The 15,205-nt window shown below is 47.9% G+C and overlaps 2 long non-coding RNA genes across 2 annotated transcripts in view; both read left to right on the top strand.

The window, feature by feature from the left end:
* Positions 1 to 3,982, top strand: part of LOC115298010 — a 4,813-nt gene extending 831 nt beyond the window's left edge. Inside the window, exons 2-3 of the long non-coding RNA XR_003911557.1 lie at positions 2,074 to 2,201; positions 3,735 to 3,982. This is a non-coding gene — a long non-coding RNA (uncharacterized LOC115298010). The remainder of the gene's footprint in view (positions 1 to 2,073; positions 2,202 to 3,734) is intronic.
* A 3,394-nt stretch (positions 3,983 to 7,376) lies between these two features.
* Positions 7,377 to 8,892, top strand: LOC115300345. The gene is made up of 3 exons (XR_003912607.1): positions 7,377 to 7,506; positions 8,049 to 8,483; positions 8,825 to 8,892. It is a non-coding gene; the product is annotated as an uncharacterized LOC115300345 (long non-coding RNA).
* The last annotated feature ends 6,313 nt before the right edge of the window (positions 8,893 to 15,205 follow it).

Genomic DNA, 15,205 nt, shown 5'->3' with positions numbered 1-15,205 from the left:
AGGACAGATACCATATGTTTGCACTCATAGATCTAACAGGAGAAACCTAACAGAGGACCATAGGGAGGGGAAGGGGGAAAGGGAGTTGGGGAGAGAGAGGGACACAAATCATGAGAGACTATTGAATACTGAAAACGAACCTGGGGATGAAGGGGGAGGGGGAGAGGGGAAGGGGGTGGCGGTCATGGAGGGGGGCACTTGTGGAGAGAAGCACTGTGTGTTATATGGAAACCAATTTGACAATAAACTCTTATAAAAAAAGAAAGAAAGAAAGAAAGAAAGAAAGAAAGAAAGAAAGAAAGAAAGAAAAGAAAACCCAGCCCCTCTCCCATTGTGTATGTTGCAAAAGCCAGTCTTGGCCTTTTCCAACTCCTAAGTCTTGTGGTGTGCCTCTCCCCTCCCCCCACCTTTGTATCCCCTGACCTTCAGGTGAAGAATTTTGCTGCTTTGTTGTGGATCCTGCATCCAAAAGTCTCCTAGTAAAGGTGAGGGATGGATGGGAAGAGAACATAACTCCTTGGACTCCATTCAGAGCTGTACAGGTGTCTAAATGTCAGCCATGTGTCATCTGGCTGCTCCCTCCTTGCATTTGAAAGGATAAGGTTGCTCCAAGCCCTCACTCTGTGTTTCTAAGTTCTTCCTAAATTCTAAGCCCTTCCTAAGATTTTCCCTGAGATTACCCTTTGTTGTCACCTCTGACACTCAACTCCTGATTCCACTGAATTTGTTCATTTTATCTCTGTGCTATTCCTGTTCTTTGCCCCAGTGGCTCCAGAGCCCAAATTCTTCCTCTTACATAATTCCATAAAACCTCCTAAATCATACGAAGCACAGTGTTAACTGTAGACTTGACTGAAAATGTATAAGGGGAAGGATTTTTAGCATAGCAGATACAAACCCAGAGAATACCCAGGACACCCAGTTAATTTGAATTTTAGATAATCAATAATTGTTTCGTTGTACATCCCAATTTCTTCTAAATCTGGCAACTCTAACAGCAATGCCAAGGTGAACATGAGGCATTCCATTCTTGGCCTTCCTTGTACTGGAGATTTCTCATGGTTGGTGTCACTGCTAGTCCCCAGCTCCTACTACCTTGCTGGCTCCTTGCTCTCCCCACTCTTCCCTGTCCCCACCCTTTGTTTTACTAGAAGTTACCTTGAGTATCCCAAACCATCCTGGCTCTAAGCGCAACATATCTTCTCCCTTATAAAGGTAGTTCTCCCCCCTTAATAAATATCCTCCATTAACACCCTTAATGTAGGCCACTGTGGTGACAGCAAGGCCTTGTCTTCCACTCAAGATAGTTACAGAGCTCCCTCACTGGCTGTGGTATTCCTGGTGGAGGAGGTGTGCTAGGCTCAACTATTTATGCATTTAGCACACATTTATTGTATCCCTATGACTTAATAGGCCCTGGGTATAAAATGATAAGCAAGATGAGACCTTGGGCACTGTGTGGTGTGTGAGACCTGAATGCAGGTGACCTCAGGACATTGTAGGTGGTGCAGAGTAGAGGAACATATAATGAGCTGTGAATGCCACCTCAGGGGCTAATTTCAGAGGGTTCCTGGGGAAGGTGTCTTCTCAGTCAGTCCAGGATGATAAAAGGGAGATCTAAGGTCAAGAAAAAGGGGCAGACACTCTAAGCAAAGAAAATATAGGTTCAGGGAATAATAGAAAAGTTGGTGTGGGGGAAGACATACAGGACAGGCCAATAAGATGGGCTAATCCAGCAGGTGTAGGGCACCTCTTTTTGTTGTCAACCCCTGCTTACAGCAGAAAGAACTACCTCCTTTTGTTCAAACAGGAAAAGACACTATAAATGTATTCATTTCCTATTGCCATATATTAAATTTGTACAAACTTAGCACCTTTAAACAACACACAGTATCTCACAGTTTCTGGGGCAGGGAGCAGAGCGTGGCTTAGTTGGGTGCTCTGCTTCAGAATCTTTTACAGACTGTAGTCAAGGTGTTGGCCAGGGCTGGGGTCTTACCTGAGGCTCAACTGCAGAATAATCCACTTCCAAGTTTACAGATGTTGTTGCTGATAGAATTCTGTTCCTTGCAGATTGTTGGACTGAGTGCCTCAGTTCCCTGCTGTCTGTCACCCAGGGAACACCCTCAGTTCCTCAGACTTGGAGCCCTTCACAATCACCACTTGCCTCATGGAAGCATGCAGGCCAAGGAGGCACCAGAGTAAGTCTTCTGGCAAGATCCAAGTTACGTGTTTATGTGATCAAATCACAGAAATGGCATGCCATCGTCTTCGCAGTATTCTGTTGGTTAGAGGCAAGTCATAGGTTCCCTCCACACTAAAGAAAGAGGAGTAAACAAGGGTGTGAATACCAGGGGGGCAAGCGCCATTCGGAACCATCTTAGAATCTGTCTACTAACTAAGCAGTAGTGAATTGTGTGTCCATGTGGTGGGGGATGAGTAGGTTCCCTTTGCAGAGGAAGTGTCACATTGGGTGAAGAGAGGGCAGGGAGCCTTCCCCAGGTAAGACTTGCCCACACCCACACACTGTGGCTCCTACAGCTCAAGGAAGGCTGGCCTGCTCTTATCCACCCCTGCACTGGGATGGCATCCTATTTCTGGAAGACACTGGATGCCTCTGAGCTGGGCAGAAGCTCACTGTTATAATGGGCCATGATGAAGGGCATAGACCCTATACCCTTGTTTCACCCCTGGTTCCCTGAACACCTTGCCAAGGAGGTTGATGAGGACACAGACCAGACTGTTGGGCACAGGGATGGAAAAGAAAGACTGGATTAGGATTTAGAAGCTAATACCACAGGATTTAATGACTCATTGGATGTAGGAATAATGGTGTCAGAGGGAGAAAAAATAAGTTTCTGTAGCAGGACATTGGGTAGAAAGTGGTGTCATTAACAGAAGAAACACGGTAGAAGGCTTAGGGACTCTGGTCATGCTGCTTTTGGGGAGATGATGCGGATAATTGCCAGTCTAGTTTCAGACCCAAGACCGGGGTGACGGCTAGGGATAGACAACTGGCAGTTGGTGAGGGGGTGTAGCTGGAGCCACCTTCACTTGGGGTGTATTCAAAGCCCCGAAGTGAGCAAGAACTGGCCTGAGACAGATTCCTCGAGGACCACCCACTCACAGAGAGCTAGCCAAGGAAGATACACGGGCAAGTGTGAGAAGTGACAGCCAGAGAGGCAGGCAGAGAACTAGGAGAGTGCGATGGCCTTGCCATCAAGGCAGGCTGGTGAGCATCATCAGAGGTTGGCATGGACAGGGACTAGACATAGCACATCACTGGGGGTACAGAGGCAGGGACAGAGGGACTGAGGAATAAGGGGAGCCAATGGCTTATCTCCAAGAAAGGGCAGGAAAAAGGAGTAGGCAAGAGCATGGACTTAGCAAGCTGCCTCTATGGCTCACCAGCTGAGTGACTTCTAGGTAAGCTTCAGCCTCTCTGAGCCTTGCTGCCTCATGGGCTGCAGCCCCAGGGGAGCAGGGATAAACACAGGGATAAAAGTGACTACCGCATAAGGTTGTATGATGACCTTTAAATGAGGTGGTGCAAGTGACAGAACGGTGCAGAACAGCTCAGAACTTGACTCTCGGCTTCTGCTCCTGCCAGTCTATTCTCCACAATTGGCCTTTTAAAAATGCTTCGCCCACCCAGCTAAAATGTCCCCTCCTTGTGTGGAACAGCATCTGAAGTCTTTCTGTGAGCTGGTATCTATCTATCTTCCCACCCACAGTGCATGCCTTTCACAGCCTTGAACGTACGAAGTTCCGTCAAGCCTCTGGGCTCATCCATGTGGAATTTCCCATGCACCATCACCTGGTGGTCTCCGCCTCATCCACTCTTCAGCTAAGTGGTAGTTTAAGGGTCACCTCCTGAAGCCTCCTCTGATCCCTGACCTAATCCCTGGTTCTCTTCTCCAGTGCCCAACCCAGTTCCGGGCACCCAGGAGGAACTCAGTGAATGTTTGTCTATGAATAAATGAGAAATGGATATCAAAACTGGCTGTGTGAACTTGGTTGGACTGGTCACTTGACCTCTCTGGGCTTCAGAGCTTCTTCACCTTGAGTCTGGAAGGAGGACAGCGTATCTCCAAGACTTCTTTCAGCTCTGCCATCTTTGAGTCTTACTGTAGGGTCTGCAGGGATTCACTGGGCAATTGTGTGGGCAGTAAGCAGGGGTGGGAGGAGGCTGAGGGCCATGGCAGAGGAGTGGGGTGTCCTACCTGATGGACAGCCCCCAGCTGTGACCCGATGGACAGGAGCTAGGGGACAGTCAGAACCAAAGCCGTGGCCTCACACTTTAGTGCTTGGGATTCAATTCAGTGAGTTGTGAGTTCGAGTGTGACTCCATTGTTAGACCCGTAGTGGGTCCACTTCTGGAGAATAAATAAGAGCTCTACATGGCCACGTGAACAGGCTCAGTGTGTACACACGCCCCCCCCCCCACAATACACACAAAGCACATTCGCAATTACAAACACAAACACTAATGCACAGAACTCTCCGAGCACACACCATATTCCGGGGAGTCTATCCCCGCGTCCCTGAGCCCAGGAGCACTCTGGCACTCTCTGAGTCTCCAGAGAATTCTCTCCTCTCACCTCCTGGGTCCTCCCTGTCTCCACACACCGCAAACCTGTGCACCTGGACCCCGGGGCTGTCATGCTCTCCCCCGGACCTAGAAAACAGAGCTCGGGGAGGGAGAATAAATTAAACAACTCTCCAGGCACACAGCTATTTGCATCTCCACAGTCTAAGAAGCTAAAGAAAGAAACCCAGGCCTGGTCACTAGAAACTTGGGGGTGTGGGTTGCAGGTGCAACTTTCAAGAGAACTGAAAAGGGTGATGTGCAGAGCTGGAGGGGGCACATGACCCGGGCAGCCTCAGCATTTACAACATGAGCTCACCCATGATCTCACTCAACCCTCACAGCAACCCCATGCGGGAAGTATTTTTAGGGAGGGAAACTGAGACTTGGACGTGTAAAGTGAGTTGCCCCCAGGTGCGCAGTTGTTAAGTGGCAGGTTTGGGACCGGACCCTGGCTGCATGGCCACTCTCTTTGCCACCCCTACCAGCTCTGCCTCTTGCCCCACCTCAGCCCTCTCTCTGGGGGCTCCATTTTCAGGCACACCTGCCTCAAACTTGGCCTTCTGGAACCCTGGCCTGTGCTGAGAGGGGCGGGGAGGGTGGTGAGTTTTCTAGAAGCTCATGAAAGAGCACTTTCAGGCATGACTGGCAGGCACACTCCAGCCACAGGCCCGGGTCCCTTGCTGGTTCTCAGAAGGGGCAGAGGTCTCTGGAGGAAAGCAGATGTGAGTCAGAAAGCTAGAGGCAAACAAACAGTCACAGCTGCATACTGGCTGCCTGGGGGGTGGGGAAGGGGAACGTCTTGTGCTGACTAATTCTCAAAAGTTGACAACCTAAAATCTTTCTGAAATGTAATGCCTGGTTGACAGTTTCATCAGCCAGAAGACACATCTTCTCCCTTTCTTTCTCTCTCTCCCTCTCTCTCTCTTACACACACACACACACACACACACACACACACACACACACACACAGGGATTGTAGAACTTGAACATACAGGAGTTTTTCAGTCTAAATGACCTTAGAGTTCATGGAGCCCAGTATTTCCTAAGGACCCTAACAGTCATGAATCACCTGAGATACTTATTTGAAGGACAGATTCCAAACCGGGTCCCATTCTAGGCCTTGGGGACCAAAATCTCTAAAAGATGGGCTAGGGAGGCTGGGTGTTTTAGGAGGGTTCCAAGAGATTTTTATCACCAGCAGAGTTAAGAAATGACCGCACCAACCCCATCATTTTATAAGCCACGTTTTGGTGGTCTTGAGAGGCGCCTTGAGCTGCCCAGACTCATTCAGCAAGTTGTCAGTGGGACAGGCTTGTGAATTCCCAGGACGAGGTCCTGACCATGTGCAGGAGGAGGGACGCAAGGACATCAGAGTTACTCTGCACCTGCCATGTGTGAGGGCCTGTGCTCCACACCTTGACACTGACAGCAGAGGGAACCTCCTGGCAGCCAGGATCTGTGCTGGTGCTCACCTGTGTGTGCCATTTAATCCTTGTGGCGATGCCTTGCTGGCAGGCACTGTCCCGCTCATGGAACGGGCATGGAAACAGGTCTATGGGGGCTGAGGGCTGAGTGCTTCCCGGGGCCCCACAGTTGTAAAAGGCAGGTCAGAACTTGAACCTGGATCCCGAACAGGTCTGCTTGCAAACTCTGCCCTGTATGAGCTCTGAGACACACTGTACCCCTTCTTAGTTGATCTGAGTCTCACAAAAACCTTGCAATACAGGCAGTTTCTCTTTGAAAGATGTAGAAGCTGAAGGTGGGCGTGGCAAGGTGACCTGCTAAGATCGTGAGGCGCTCAGCCATGACACAGTGAGCCCCGGGCACACTTCTCAGCCCCAAGGGTGGGGGTGGGGGGTTCAGAGGCTCCCTGGGGGGCCCAGACACCACTTCTGACATTCACACCCCCATGCTGCCCGTTGGTTCGCCCACCGGTGTTTGCTCTGAGTCTTCTGATCCTCATCTGCTCTGATGTGCCAAGCTCAGCACACTGTCCGAAAAGGGCCAGAGGGTGAATATTCAAGGCTTTGCAGGCTGGCTCAGTGCTGTCGTAGCTCCTCAACTCTGCCGCTGTGCTAGGAGCCCCAGACATGTGAACAGATGAGCGCGGCTCAGCAGAATGACTTCTTGAGCGGTAGTTTGCCAACCCCTGCTCGCCAGGGCTGTGTATCTGAGCAGATGTTCATTTGCTTTTGTTCTGAATGGGAAGGAAAATGTGTCCGCATGGGAAGGACCTGTTTGAAAAAAGCCCCCATGTGTCTGGCCTCGGAGAACCTCACGCCTGAAAAGTGGGGAGGGGGCCTTGTCCTCCAGCACGCTTTGCTCCTCATTCATTCATTCATTCATTCATTCCCTGAATGCTTTTAAACCCGCACTGTGTGGTTGAAACTGGACTGAGCCTTGGCCAGACAGCTGGACAGGTTCTTGCCCACGCAGAACGTGAAGCTTGCTTAAAGCTGGGGCTCCCGATGTGATGGGTGATGGCTAGGGGTGTAAAGCAGGGATAGGCACCACTGAGCTGGGGGCTGGGGAAGACTTCCAGGAGAGGCGGCCTCGAAGCCGAAACTTGAAATACGGCAGAGAATTACCCATGCGCGGCAGGGACAAGGCAGCCCAGGGAAAGGGACCTTGAGTAAGGAGCCTTTGAAGGTCATCGGTAGGGGATACGTGCTCAGCTGAATTAACCCTCTGGGGGAGGTAGGATTCCTCTAGACAATGTAAACATCTGATTTCCCCACAGGCAGGGGACCTGGCTGCTTGTTCTTTGTGTTCCATGATCCAAATGGCCCAGGCTCCATCCAGGGAGGAGGAGGGCGTGTCGCTGATGTTTTCTGTCAGTTGGCGAATTGACACAGATGTGGAGCAAACCATGCAGAAATTCCATTTGTTTCTTCAGTGTTACCTCCGAGCAGGGTCTGTCACATCATACTTAAACATCCACACCACAATCTCTGGGGAACAGAAGATTATTTATTTATTTGTTTGTTTATTTATTTTATGGTTATTTATTTTTTTTGAGAGACAGAGAGAGACAGCATGAGCAGGGGAGGGTCAGAGAGAGAGGGAGACACAGATTCTGAAGCAGGCTCCAGGCTCTGAGCTGGCTGTCAGCACAGAGCCCAACTCGGGGCTTGAACCCACAAACCGTGAGATCATGACCTGAGCCGAAGCCGGAAGCCGGACGCTTAACTGATTGAGCCACACAGGCGCCCCGAAAATTATTTTAAAGACAAATGCTTAGAACTTGAAATTTGTAATGTACCCTTTATTTAACAGGTGAAATAATTTACTTCCTTTAAAAAAAAAATGAAAACTCATACTGAGTAATTCCTTGTTGCCTGGGCTCCAAGGACTCAATTTAGCTTTTTAAGGAAAATATAAGAAATGCCAGCTATATGAGAAAGTTAAATTGGTATTTGATTCAAACTTTAATTTTATTGTGTGTCACTGCTCAGGATAACGTCCTTCCCCACCTGGACTCTCTTGGCTGCACCACGGAAGCCAAGTGCCCCAGGCCAGAGTGACTGCATGCTTGGGGATGGTGACACCCAGGCCAGTGTGACTGCATGCTTGGAGATGGTGACAAAGATAAGGGCGTCTGCAGTGGAGATGGCTCCAGGCTATCTGGGATCCAGAGTCCTTGCTGGTGATGTGAGATCCCCTGAAAGGATGCTCTGGGCAAGTGTCCCCCCAGGGCTTCTGGCTGTTCAAGTGGCCCCAGGGCCTTGAAACACACACTCCAGGAAGTGAAGAGACCCCTGGGGACTTCTGGAGCAGTCTCTGGGGAAGCTGAGCATTATCGAGTTCCCAGAGCAACTCGGTGCGGAGTTTCCAGAAATCTCACATCCAGCAGCTTTTCTGAAAGTTATTGCAACTAGGCCATTTCCAAGGTGAGGCTGGGAGACGACGGGCTTGGAGGTGGGGCGGGGCCTGCTGGTGTGGGGGCGAAGATGGGCAGGGCACAGCCTGCAGTCCACAGTGACAGGGACCCCAGAGAAGGGACCCAGAGTCCTGGTGTGATAAGGAGGAAAGCTCGCCTTGAGGGGGCCGTGTCCTGGTAGGGGGACACCCTAGACTGGAGCGTCAGTGTTTATAGTGGTTCTGTGGGTGCAACAGGGGTTTCTTGGTTTCCTGAGCAGAAAAGCATCTTGTTCTCAAAATCATGCAACCGGCGACCCCTCTGGGAGGAAGAAGGGGCCTCTCACCCTCCAGGTGTTTCTTTCCTCCCCAGTTCTAGGCTTCTCTAGTTCCAGAGCTTTTGGTTTCTCAAACTTGGTCCAGAAGCCCAGGCAGCAATGGGCCCATTCTTGGGCTGGCAGGAGGCTCCATGCTGAGTGCCAGCTCTAGTTCTACTTCATGGCTGCCTGGATGGCGTTGCAGAGATGGCCCTTAGGCCGCCTCTGGCCCTATGGGAAAAAGCTGCTATCCCTCTCTGATGACTGCTGTGGTGTGCCACAGACTTAGTAGTTGTGTAGTCATGTTTGCTGGCTACCTGGCCCCCCATGCCCAGTGCTGTGTATCAATAAATGTGTGCGGAACTAAATGTAATCCACCTGACACTTCTCTCCTTTGAGTGACAGGCAGAATCAGCATGGCTGGACGGCCCAACAACTGCCTTTCAAGTCATCTGGAAAAATCTTATTAGATGGAGCAGAAAGTAGGGGGAGGGGCAAATGCTTTTAGTCATTCAACCACTGTTTGTGGAGTCTCTACCACAGGCTCAGCGGTGTGGCATGGGCTGAGGGTGCGTGGGCTGAGGGGCTGGTTCTGGGGCCACTGTGGAAGCCCGTGTCTCTGCTGAGGTAGATGGCCCCTGGGAGTCCCTGAGGTCCTGCTACAGGCCAGAAGCCCTTTTCCCTGGTGGCTGAGGGGCCGGAGGGCGGAACTCGGTGACCTGATGCTTTCCTGTCCAGCCTTCACAGAAATCTTCACCCTGGGCTGCTGGCCCTGACAGGGGGCTCTTCGTCTCCCCACTGTGGTTCAGGCCTCTCTGTTCCCTCTGGGAGTGCTGGCCAGTTCAGCTGGGCCGGTGAAGCTTCCTATCCGTGCCTGTGCACGCTGCGGGAAGACTTGAAGCACTTCTAAAAATAAGCTCGTTGCCCTCGGTCCCTGCCAAACTCTGGCAGTTCCAGAAAAAGCAGATAAAGAAGGCAGAAGGTCCTTGGGCTTGAAATCTACCAACTTTCGGCCTCTCCCAACCACTCCCTGAGCCAACTGGGCAGGTCTGGTGTCTCCGATCCCAACACGTGCAATCCCTAGATAAAGAATTTCCGGAGAACCTGACTCGAAAGAGTTTAGTTACTGTTCTTTCGGGTAAGTCATGATGTATGCTCCCTTGTGATTGGTTCCTGAACACTCCCTTGATGGGACTTTTAAATGGTTAAATAGGTGGTTTCAGATTGCAGGAAATGCAAGTCTCGTTGATCTTTGAAGACTGTCATATAAATAAAAGGCAGGAGCTTCTCTGTCTTGTTTTGTCTTCTGTGCTTTGGAAAAGGAAATAGACTAATTGTTCACGTGGTGAAACATACTTTCCAATGCATACACACCCTTGTGTGAGAAAGAGACCGTCCTCACACACTCTGAGATGCGTGTCCCTGCCGGAACGGAACACACACTCATGTGGATGGATGTACCCTCACTTTGTGTTGTGGTTTCCAATTCTCTGCCGTGGTTGGTTTGTAAAGATTTGAATATCCCACAACATAGGGCTTGGAAATACACAGCTGTCAGCAGCTACTTCTCATTAACATGTTTTTCTCCCCCAGGATCCCCTCTGTTCGTATGCCATGAATACACTCAGTTACAAGTTCTCAAGGACCCCAAAGCTTCCCCAGGTGTGTGTCCCCACTTTGTACTTTTGGAGGTAGCGTGGCGGGCAGGAAGAATGCGGTCCTTGAAATTGAAGGGCATGAGTGACACACCATGTGACCTTGGGCAAAGTCTTGATCTCTCGAGCCTGGGTTTTCTGATTAGTAAAAGCAAAGGATATGAGGCTGCCTGTTTCACAGGGCTGTGGTTATGATTAAACAAGATGACTTGCATAAAATTGATGCTACCTACCCGGCCCATGGGGGATGCCTTAGCCTCTTTCCCTCTATAATCAATGGAAGAATTTTATCTACTGTAGCGTAGGGAGGAGGCTTAGTGGTCATGGCCAACCCCCTACCTGGGCTACTGTGGTTGTCTTACCACCCTGCCCTGAGCACTGGCATCAAGTCCCAGCCAGCAGCAGGCACTCTGGGAAGGGTTGAAAGACCCAATTAGATCAAGCCCCTGGTTGTGGGGTCTGGGCTTGACCAGCTCTGGGGACTAAGAAGGAACATGCTTCTACAGGAAGGAGCCCATTTCATTGTCAGGCGTGTCATGGCCTTGGACTTCACTTCCTGAGAGACTGAACAAGAGCAGCCTCTGATAGTGGAAAATCAGAGATTTGTTTAACAGACGGAGGTAGCTCTATAGAACACAGTTCAGACAGCCTGCTGGATGGATGCAGAAGCTTGCCCTGTCACTGATGGTAATGATACCACCTACACTGGGTGTCCTTCCAAGGGTTTATGCCTTCCCGAGCCCTTCCAACCTTTCACAGACCAGCTCTTCAAGTCCAGATTTGCACATCCAGCTATAGTCTTGATATCTCCACCAAAGAGTAGCCCAGGGATGGGTTGGAGGGGTTGTCTTTTGTGGGGGATACAACCCACAGAAGCACCGTTGATCTGTTGATGCCTTGCATTTGTTCCCAGGATCAGGGCAAAGACACGGTTCATTCACTGTGCTCCTTCCTGTGTTGCTACATATTGCCAACAGCACCATATGCAAGAGCAAACTCAGGTCAGGAGATGTAGTTTTCTTTTTTGCTGGATAATATTAACTGGGCACGACCACGGATCAAAGCCATGGTCAGAGCCGCATCCTGTTACTTCTGGGCAAAAATGAAACAGATTAGAATGTGAGTATGAGTGCACATATTTCTAGAAATCTAATCTTGGTAGCCTCAGATCTCAACCACTGATGCAATTGGGCCTTAGGTCTGGTTTGTGATGACTTTGTGTTACAATCTGACAGCTTTACTGGAAACCTCGTGGGAGAAAAAAGAAGAAATGACCCTTCGATGTTGTCTCAGGAACTATTGCAAGGACTTCCCCACTGTGAAAACGCATGTATTTAGTCACTCAGAGACCCTGTTTGAGCACAAGATAGTCACAGGGAGGCCATGTGACACGGGAAAGTTATGAGGTTTGGGTTCTAGTCTGGATTCATCTTAGAAAAATCACTTATCCTCCCCGAGTCCTGACTTCCCCCACATTGAATGAGAAGGGTAGACAAAGCACCATCCAAGATTTTTTTTTCAGCCCTGTCATTTTGTGATCTTAGCACAAACTCACAGAACTGCAAGAACTTCATCTATGTGTTCGACACCTTCCTTTGCAGCCGGTAGGGGAGTCCACTAACAGGACTCATTGTCTCCTCGGCCAGTCCTTCCTCAGTGGACCTTTGGTCACTGGCGACCTTGGGGGTCCTTCTAAAATATATAACTGAATTCTTTTTCTACTATTTAACAATTTCCATTGAGAACTACTTACCACTTTTCCTCTTGACAACAGGTTGCATTTTTCTGTCTCTTTACATGTCTAGTAATTTTTTGTTGTGTGCCGAACTTTGTGAGTGAGACTTTGTGGGAAGCATGGATTTTCTCACCTTCTTTAAAGGGTGGCGAGTTTTGTTCTCCAAGCAAAAAGAGACACAGAGACCCTTGCCTGTATTTGTGCTTAGCTGGCAGTAGGGTAGAAATTCCACAGCCAATCTCTGCCTTTCAGAGGCTTGTGTCTTGTGCGTTTTCTCTCTCCATCCGCCTCTCCATATGCCTCAGAAATTCACTCAGTTTTCTCATGGATAATCTAAGAAACAAAAGGAAATGTTCAGCCATTTATTTGAGTCATTGTGACTATCTCTGATAGAAAAAAAATCAAAACAAAATAAAAATGACAATAGCAAGCCTTACACACTTGGTAAAATTCTTTTTTAACCAAAAAATTAGAGAAACAGTAAGAAGTCTGAGACATATTAATTTTCATAAAATTTGACCGAGGAAAGTCAAAATTGGTAGGAATAAAGGCATACAATCTCATAATGGCAGACACTTTAATCAGTACAATATGATGTGAAAAAAATAAACAATGAGTGAAAGCTTTGCAGTGCAAAGCAAAAGAAAGAAAAAAAAAATAGATGGCAAAAATCATTCTGGAAACATAAAAGTAAGGAAACAATATGAAACAAGGGGCTGAGTCGGTTAAGTGTCTGACCTTTGATTTCTGCTCAGGTTATGATCTCATGGTTCGAGTGTTCGAGTCCTGCTTGGGATTCTCTCCCTCTGTTCTCTCTCTGGTCCTCTCCATGCCACTCACGTTCAATCTCTCTCATTCTCTCTCTCTCTCTCTCTCTCTCTCTCTCTCTCAAAATAAATAAATAAATAAATAAATAAATAAATAAATAAATAAATAAAACTTAAAAATATATGAAATGATTTAATTGCATCGTATAGACAAACTGATTTAAAAAAAATCAGCTCAACAGAATTCCTACTGGGAAGTATTTGCTTAACAAAAATTTGTTAGTGTTTCTGTAATTCTGATTAAAAGTCTTTCTAGTTAAAACATCGAGATGAAGAGTACAGCATAGAGCATGTAGGCAATAATATCATAATAAAGTTATGTGGTGACAGATGGTAACAACATGGTGAGCACTGGGTCATGTGTAGAATTGTCAAATCAACAGACTGTACACAGGGCGTATAGCATTGTATGTTACTGTATAACATTGTATGTTATACATTGTATGTTAATTATACTTTGATATAAATAAACATTAAAAATCTTTAAGTTTTTTGAGAGAGAATGGAGGGGCAGAAAGAGAGAAGAAAGCGCTCTGACAGCACAGAGCGCATTGTGAGGCTCTATCCCATGAACTGTGAGATCATGACCTGAGCTGAAACTAAGAGTCAGATGACTGAGCCACCCAGGCGCCCCATAAATAAATAAATGTATGTGATGGGTTCAGAATGCCCTATGCACCATTGTGCTCTTCTCCACGTCTCTGTCCAAGGTCATCCTTTATCTGTAAAATACCCTCTGCCCACCTCACCCATTGGCCCAGCCCAAGTATTATCTCCGCAGTGAAGCCCTTCCTGTGACCCAGGGCACAGCTGGCTCTTCCCTTTCTGCATTCCTGCCACCCTCTGTCCATCCTGATGTGGAGCTTTGCTGCGTTGAATTAAACGCATGCCTGTCTGGAGACTGTGAACTCTTTAAAGGTGGGTGCTTTGCCGTATGCCTTGAAATAATCGGCACGTGGTACCCCAGTACCCAGTGGAGTTTGGGTTCAGTACATGTTTGTTGCATATATGAGTCAGTTAGTATAAAGCCCAGTCCGGGTGCCAGAAGGGGAACAGAAGAGGTGCCCGAGAATGATCAAGACACAGCCCCTGCTTTCAGGGAGTGCACTGTCTGGCAGGCTGGTGGCTAAGGGAAGTCTTTGAGCCATGGTGGAAGGCCATGAGGGATGCTGTGTAGGGGGGAGCAGCTGAAGGAATTTAACATTTCTTTCCTAAAAATACATTGGGTCTTTCCTTTCCATTATGACACATTGACCTTAAAAAAAAAAGGAAACATTCATTAAAAAAAAAAAAAGATGAAGGAAATCACCATGTTTCTATCACATACTCTAGCTATTTTAACTTTTTCAGGCTTTTTCTTTCTAAGAGTAGGCTCTTTTATGCTTTTTTAAATTTTGAAACAATTATAAACTCATGGGAGTTTGAAAAAAATGGAACAGAGAGCCCCCATGTTCTCTTCAGCCACTTTCCCACAGGGATAACGTCTTACATAAATCTGGTACAATATCAAAACGAGGAAACTGACATTGGTACAAGCCACAGATCTTATTCAGATTTCGTCAGTTTTACGTGTCAATGGTTATTCTGCGAACATGGTTATAATGGGCTCGCATGTGTGGTCTGTACTGTAGTTTTTCAATTTACTTTATCACGTGCTATTGTGTAGTCTTCATAACCATCATTTGTAATGACTGACTCATGAACCCCCATCCACCCCATGTGGCACTCCGCCAAATTCTTCCTCTGTTGAAGTTTACGTAGCTTCTGTTTCATTGTTATGAACACTATCATTCCATATTTTGTATGCTTTTTCTTATTTTATATACACTTCTGTATTTTATGTTCTTTCATCAGATAAAGGGCTAATATCGAAAATGTACAAGGAACTCACCAAACTTCACAATCACAAAACAAATAATCCAATGAAGAAATGGGCAGAAGATATGAACAGACACTTCTCCAAAGAGGACATCCAAATGGCCTACAGACACATAAAACGATGCTCAACATCAGTCATCATCAGGGAAACACAAATCAAAACCACACTGAGATACCACCTCACACCAGTCAGAGTGGCTAAAATGAACAAAGCAAAAGACTACAGTTGTTGGAGAGGGTGTAGAGAGATGGGCACCCTCCTACACTGTTGGTGGCAATGTAAACTGGTGCAGCCGCTCTGGAAAACAGTGTGGAGGTTCCTCAAAAAACTATCGATAGACC

The sequence above is a fragment of the Suricata suricatta genome, chromosome 8 (genome assembly GCF_006229205.1).
Source record: "Suricata suricatta isolate VVHF042 chromosome 8, meerkat_22Aug2017_6uvM2_HiC, whole genome shotgun sequence".
Classification (NCBI taxonomy): domain Eukaryota; kingdom Metazoa; phylum Chordata; class Mammalia; order Carnivora; family Herpestidae; genus Suricata; species Suricata suricatta.
Note: the sequence above shows the minus strand (reverse complement) of the source record. Positions and strands in the feature narration are given on the sequence as shown.